Here is a 7,595-nt window from a genome sequence, read left to right as displayed (position 1 = left end):
TTATTACTCAAGTTATTTTCAATTTTTCCATAATTTATTCATTTAAATGTATTTAATATAATATATTTATATAACTAAATGTGTTACTACTTTCTCTTTTTTTGTGGCAAAGGCTTTTGAATCGTTTTACTTGTTCTCCAAAACTTGATAACCTACATTTAAAATAATTAAATTTTTCTCAAATTAATTTATTTTGTGCCAGCATTGCTGTGGCGTTTGAGTCCTAAAAGCAGAACAGATTTATTGTCAGAATGCTTTCAGTCTGACAGCTTGGCTTACGCGATCACCGCTGTTGTTCAGAGACTTAGATCTATTTCTATCATGGGATAAAAACCCATATCAGTTCCGCACAGAGTGCCTGTGTGAGGAGCAGATGTATTTTCTCTAATCAAATGTCAAGTGACACAATAGGCTTCGATATGGATTAAAGCCTGTTAGCGGCTCAGGGGCCAATATTTATTTAAATAGCATCCCAGAATGAGAGTGATGCTTGGGGTTCAGTTTTATTTCCCATTTTTAAGAGACTGATATCAAGAGGCTGACCTTAGACTGGCATTACTATTCAAGAGAGCACATGTACAGTATTTCCAAAAATATATACATCAGTTAAGGCAGACAAAGAAGAGGATGGACAAGAAAATAATCACTTTGTTATTTTAAAATACTTAATGCTTTTTTACAGTGTTATTGCATATAGAAACCACAACTTTTTGTGGGGTTTTGACATCTATATAGTAATAATAATAATCATAACAATAATAATACAGTTGAAATCAGAATTATTAAACCCCCTTTGAATTTTTTTATTTCTTTTTTAAATATTTCCCAATAATGTTTAACAGAGCAAGGAAATTTTCACAGTATGTCTGATAATATTTTTTCTTCTGGAGAAACTCTTATTTGTTGTATTTCAGCTAGAATAAAAGAAGCTTTAATTTTTTATGAACCATTTTAAGGTCAACATTTTTAGCCCCTTTAAGCTAATTTTTTTTCGACTGTCTACAGAACAAACCATCGATATACAATAACTTGCCTTATTACCCTAACCGGCCTAGTTAACTTATTAACCTAGTTAAGCCTTTAAATGTCACTTTAAGCTGTATAGAAGTGTCTTAAACGAATGTGTTAACAAATCTTCTCTTCGTTAAACAGAAATTGGGGAACAAAATAAACAGGGGGGCTAATAATTCTTTCTTCAACTGAATATATTCTACTTTAGGCATGAGCAGTTATACTGTAATCAGTGTGTGCTATTAGAATATTGTTATTATACCATTTCTTCCCTATGCAAGTAGGTAGTACTTAATTTAAAATGTTATTATTTTAATAATAATAATAAAAATAAATAAGATATTTTAATAAGTAGAGGTCAATAATAATTAATGTGTAATATATTTGTTACACTAATACACTTTGATGCAGACACCGAATTCTATTAACTGCAGGAATTATTGCTGCACATTAGTTGCATCTATATTACTTAAATTTTTTAAGTTGAACCAATTTAACTTCATAAGTCACTTGAACTTGCATCAATTAAGCTGACTTAAAACATCAAGTTAAATATTGTTCAACTTAAAAAATAAGTTGAAACCTGATTAACCTTCTAAATCAAGTTAATGTAAAAACATAAGTTGTCATTTTATTATGTAATTGTTTACAGTGTAGTTTTTCATTCAGATTTCGTCCTGATAGTCTAGTTGGACAAGAAAAGTAACTACAAATGTATTGGGTCATCCTTGTTTTTTATGTATTCAGAAAATGTACATACTGTGCACAGTATACATATTAGATACTACAGCAATTATAAGAAAAGTGTGTTAGAATGCTGCTTTTGAACAGACCTATGCATTTTGTCACTGTCTATGCATCGCAGTGCCCTCTAGTGGGAATTTTCCAAATGGTTTTCTTGACATCAGTCTATTAGGGTTTTTGATTTTACATTTTCAACCCCATAAAAAAATGACTTTTACGAAATGAACAGTGATTGGTTGCTTAACACGTCAATCAGACGTCCTCTAGGTGCACATAAAACCTGCAAATGAGTCTGGAACTTCTGCTATAATACAGAAGATCTGGCTATGCTACAAATGGCAATCACACACACACACATACATACATATATATATATATATATACAATAGTGTACATCATGTGTATATGTTAACAAAATGATCTAGGTGTTATTACCTGATACTAACTAGAATATGCACACTAGCAAACAATACAGAAATTATACAGCACCATCAAAAAAAAAAAAAAAACTTGCCAGACTATAGCAATAAGAAACAAAATAAAATGACATGTAAAAAGTAAGGAGAAAAAAGAATATTACAAAAAATAATTACAGAGACATTATTAACCTACAGATCTAAGGAAGGGGGCCTATATTTTGTCATACATCGTCTCCAAATCTACAGAAATGTAACCTTTCCAGCTTAAGGACAGAAACCGTTTCAGCTAATCATTTAAAAAAAAACTTGGAGGTGTCGTGAATTTCCACTTTATCAGAATCACTCTCTTGGCCAGCACCAAGCCACACGTTTAGGTCAAGTTAGAGCCTTGTCTGAACATCCAAACAATGCTAATTCCACATAAATTTTAATGTCTATTTCAAAAGCCTGGGAATGAAGTCCGAAGATACTTTTCCAAAATTCAGATACATCTAGACAGGACCAGAATATATGACCATAAGTCCCGACTGCACCTTTGCATCTATCACACAAAGCAGAGATAGAAGGATACAGCTTATAAAGTTTGGCCTTAGTATAGTGTAATCTATGCATCACTTTAAATTGTATGAGCTGTAGTCTCCTCCCAAGTAGAGGATGAAATGTCAAATCCTGATTACCTCTCCCAAGAATCTTTAAGGTGTGCAGAAGAAACCGAAATGTGAGAAGCAGACAGATATAGACATTTGGTCACTAAATGTTTTTGCCACACTATCTTAAACAGTGTTGTGTTTTCCAGCTGCTAGCTCAACAACTGGTCCTGAGCATCAAGCAACAGAGAAGGATCCCTCTAAAACATCCACTAAGAGTCCATCATCCTGGAGTATAGAGGAAGTGATGCAATTTGTGCGGGATGCCGATCCACAGGCTCTGGGTCCACATGCAGAGCTCTTCAGGAAACATGTGAGAGAGGATTTTCTTGTTTTTTTTTTTTTATCTTATAAATGCCCATAGATTTAGAAGCATTGTATTCAGTGGTGGAAAGAGTACTAAGTAATCATACACAAGTAAAAGTACCAATACTTTCCCAAAAATGCATAGTGTGAGTAAAAGTATCTATTGTAAATATTACTCAAAGCATGAGTAAAGCTGCAGTCACACTAGAGCAGAGCAGAGGTGCCTAAAGTAGGGCCCATGGGCCATCTCATCTGACAAGAGAGGGAGAATGATGGGAAGTTGGTTAGAGCAAATGGCTTTGACAGAGATCGCCATTTCGAATTTAACAAAACGTTGTTCTTTTATTTAATTGAGGAGCTACAAAAAAGCCAACTAAAATGAACTATTTAATTTAAATGTTGTAAAGTAATTAAACTTTTGAAATGTAAATACTGTCACTCAACAGACAAAGGACAATACACAAGCAGTGTTTCCTCTTAGATTTTTTTCCAGCTGTGGTGGCAGATTTGCACAAATCTACCTCTGTATATAATACTCTGAAATAATGCCATAGGTATTATTTTAATGATAAATGTTGTAAGCGCAGTATTACAAGTTGAGATCGCATTTATGTAATACGAGCATGCAAATCTCTTTGCTTGCATGCCGGTTTTCTCTGTTTGTGCACAAAACCTCTTGTACACCATCAAATATAGCTAAGGTGCTCAAGTGCAGATTTTCTTGTGCGCTCTCAAATAATCGCTGCTGAATTGCGATTTAGTGCGTTTATGTAACGAGTATGTCTCCAACAATTAGATTTGCTAGGAATATTTATGAATGTCTCCAATAGACCTACAGAGCGCATTAATGCATCCTAAAGTAAAGTGAAACGGCCATAAACTCCAGCAAGATAAAGTCATTGTATGCAGAGCCATGGACATTTATCTATAAAGTATAATTATGGAAACTTATCATAACTGAAAGCTATGTCGTGTTTGCTGGCCTCACGCACCTGTCAGTCGGTCAGTTAGCATATCACCAAAATTCATCCCACCATGGGTACATTACAGCTTCTCATTCAAAACATTCAGTTTTTTTTTTTTTTTAAATAGCGGGTTATAATCGCACCAAAACATATTCAAAGATAAGTGAATTATAACAGCGCGCACTTTACTGTAACCCTAGTAGTGCTATGCGTTATTTGTTTAACGCTTAACAAATAATGCACAGCACTACTACAGTTACACTTATCTTTTAATACGTTTTGGTGTGATTATAACCCGCTATTTATTATAACACGACTGAATGTTTTGAATGAGAAGCTGTAATGTTGCCGTGGTGGGATGAATTTTAGTGTGGCACCCCACCATGAAAGAATGAATGTAGCGGAAACAATGCACAAGACATCGACGAGGAAATGAAGGCAAAGGCAGGAGCAGCTCGACTAGTGTATTCAGCATTGAACTCCATTGTGTTATAAATGGGATTACTTATGCTTTTACTAGTTTTCTAGCGTTTTCTAGTTATTTTTAAATATTAGCAACTAAATTAGGATTTTACCCATGACTAATTTAATGTAATACGATTTGGAATATCAATAAGGAACAGTCCTCAATCCAATTTGGTTTTTGGCCCTTTATAGGAAAAAGTTTGGACACTCCTGCACTAGAGTTTGAGCATGCAAAATTCTGTCATACAGCATTGCAAAAAGGGGTGGGATTTGTAAAGTTGATTAGAAACTAAAAAAAAAGCGAACGATTGGTCCATATTTTAAATTTCTGTACAGAGAGGTCATGTTTTGATCTTGAATTGGTCTCACACAGCCACGTGATGCGATTTTGCAGGTCAGAGTTTACCAAGCTTGAGCTTGAACTGTCCAATACCGTAAACTGCGAAACTTGTCGCACGAGCTTGCGTTTCCGGTCTGCTGTATTCACATGTGTATGAATGTAAGTCTATGGGGCGAAAAGTGCAGTGTGACCGCAGCTTAAAAAATAGCCTTTTAAAAATACTCAATAGTAGTGAGTATTACACTGTGAAAGATTGATACGTTTACATACAATTTGTGCGTGTGTGAAAACCTAACATTCTGTAGTGCATTTAGTTATTGTGTAAGGCAAATTCAGTCATCATACAGTAAACATCCTTTATCTTCTCATTAGTAACATGCAATCTAAACATTGCGTGGGTCATTTTCTCATTCTCTGGGACTCTGGGTCATTGCATGTGATAATTTTGTAATGGTTTGATTGTTCTGCTTTTCCTTAGGAGATTGATGGCAAGGCTTTGATGCTTTTACGGAGCGACATGATCATGAAGTACATGGGGCTGAAACTGGGGCCTGCTCTCAAACTTTGCCATCACATCGAGAGACTCAAACAAACAAAATAGATGCTGGAAAGTTCTGGGCAAAATAACACAGCGAATCCACTAGAGGAAGACGCAGGTTCGCTTCGTTTTTGAGCAGATAACCGTAGACTTTGCTCAAGATACATGGATATATTATTATGGTCAAATGTCCAACATGTTGACTCAAACCCGCTGGATTAAATGGTCGGTAAATAAACTGAACGGTGGCAAAACAAATGCAAAAATGAACATCACAAGACTTTCCAAACGGCCTAACTATGAATGGATATTGTGTAACTGCATTTGCTACAAGGATGTTGACTGACTCTCTTCTAGAAAGTTCAGTGTAAAGCTGCAGCTACAAACCTCAGTACCTCAATGCTCTGCGTTTACAGACAATGGTGGACAAAGCTAAAATCCCAAAGGATTTGATTGTGTTGTTGTTTATATACTGTGTCCAGTACTATCTACACACATGGACAGCTTGACAAACATTGGATTTCCACAATATCTTACTTTACGTCTGATTGAGACGTATATGACGTTATGCTTTGGACATCGACGATGAAGGATTTTGGTGCTGGTCAATCTAATTTCATTTCATTATTCACCATTTGGCGTAATATTTATTTAATCAGTTTTCTGTGACTTTGGAATTGAAATACATCATATTTCAAACTGTACTGCTGTATCACGAAGTAGCAGAGAAAGAATAAATGTTGTTTTTAATTATATAAGCCAAAAATGGTTTTGCTATGGTCTATAAAAGACATCTTTTTTGATAGCACAAACATTTAGTTGGGACTGTTACTGACTATTAATTACGGCTGTTTAACTTGAGATAATCACTAAGGACATTTGTACAATACATTTTCATCTATTCATAATTCGTTACCATTTTATTCCTTCTAAAAACTGAATATGTCCACACCAGCACTTCAGGAGACCCCCGTGAAGCACACATAATAATGTCACATGGTCATGAAATACCGAGGTTTATCTGCATGGTGAATGAGATTGATGTGCAGAGCATGCAGCAATCGCTGATATGTGTTTCTTTTGTTTTATGTGTATCATACTGATGTGAATTTAGCTCAGTGTTCTATCATTTTGTTATTTAATAGGTAGAAACGGTCCTTTTTTTGAGTGCATTGTGTATGTTTATATAATTGATCATCTTTTTTGGAGCCTTTTGTTATAATACACATTTATAAGCATACATTTTAGCTCCTTTTAGATACACTGTATTTACTTTGCTCTTATACTCAGGTCAAAAGTTTTGTATTTACTTATTTGAACATTTTTCTACCATTTGAATAAATAATTGCATTTATAAAGTTGTCATGTTTCACAGTATTTTAACTGGAAAGGCATTTCCTTGTTAAATATGTTACGCTTTGCCCAAAAGAAATGTACGGATTGAATTTGGGTCTAGATCGTCCACTTTCTTGATGTAAATAATTGATTAACTTGTATGACATTATGTTAATGAATTTGGCTTATACATGTTTTAGCAGCTATACTTTGCATATTAAAGACCCATTTACAACATGAAGGATAACTAAGGGTGTACTCACACTAGGTACAGTTGCCTTGAACTGGGCTGAAGCGCGATTGTCTTCCTCTACCCTCTCTCCCAACGGCCTGCAATCATATTGCATTTACCTTCCAAGCCGGAGCATGCTTACGTCATTGATGATGTGACTTCAGTTTAACAGGAAGAGAAGCGCTCTCGCTCAGCACAGTGGAGATTGCTTTAATTACATGAGTTTGTATTATTTTTAGTTGTTTGGGGTGCAGAGACTTGCAGTCAAATATTTTGCAGAATATTTTGGTCAGATATTCTGCATCAAGCACGCGTATGCTCCGGCACAGCCTGCGCGTGGACGCATAGCCCTTGCCGTGTCGCAACGACGCGTACCGCAAGCTCTGACGAGTGTGGGCGGGACAGAGAGCCGTGTGTTTACCTTAAGATTAAAGTTGTTGCACGCCCCCCAGTTCCCGCCTCAACATGAGCGAGTTTGAGCCACTTCTACATTAAGGTAGCATTCAGAAAAAACAAAACACCAGCGAAGAAACTCGACACAGAAGAACATAAAAACCTACTGCCAGCTTGTGTTTTGGAAGTGTTAATGCAGA

This window comes from Danio aesculapii, chromosome 11 (assembly GCF_903798145.1).
Source record: "Danio aesculapii chromosome 11, fDanAes4.1, whole genome shotgun sequence".
NCBI classification, from domain to species: domain Eukaryota; kingdom Metazoa; phylum Chordata; class Actinopteri; order Cypriniformes; family Danionidae; genus Danio; species Danio aesculapii.
The sequence above is the reverse complement of the archived record's forward strand: the minus strand, read 5'-3'. Positions refer to the sequence as shown.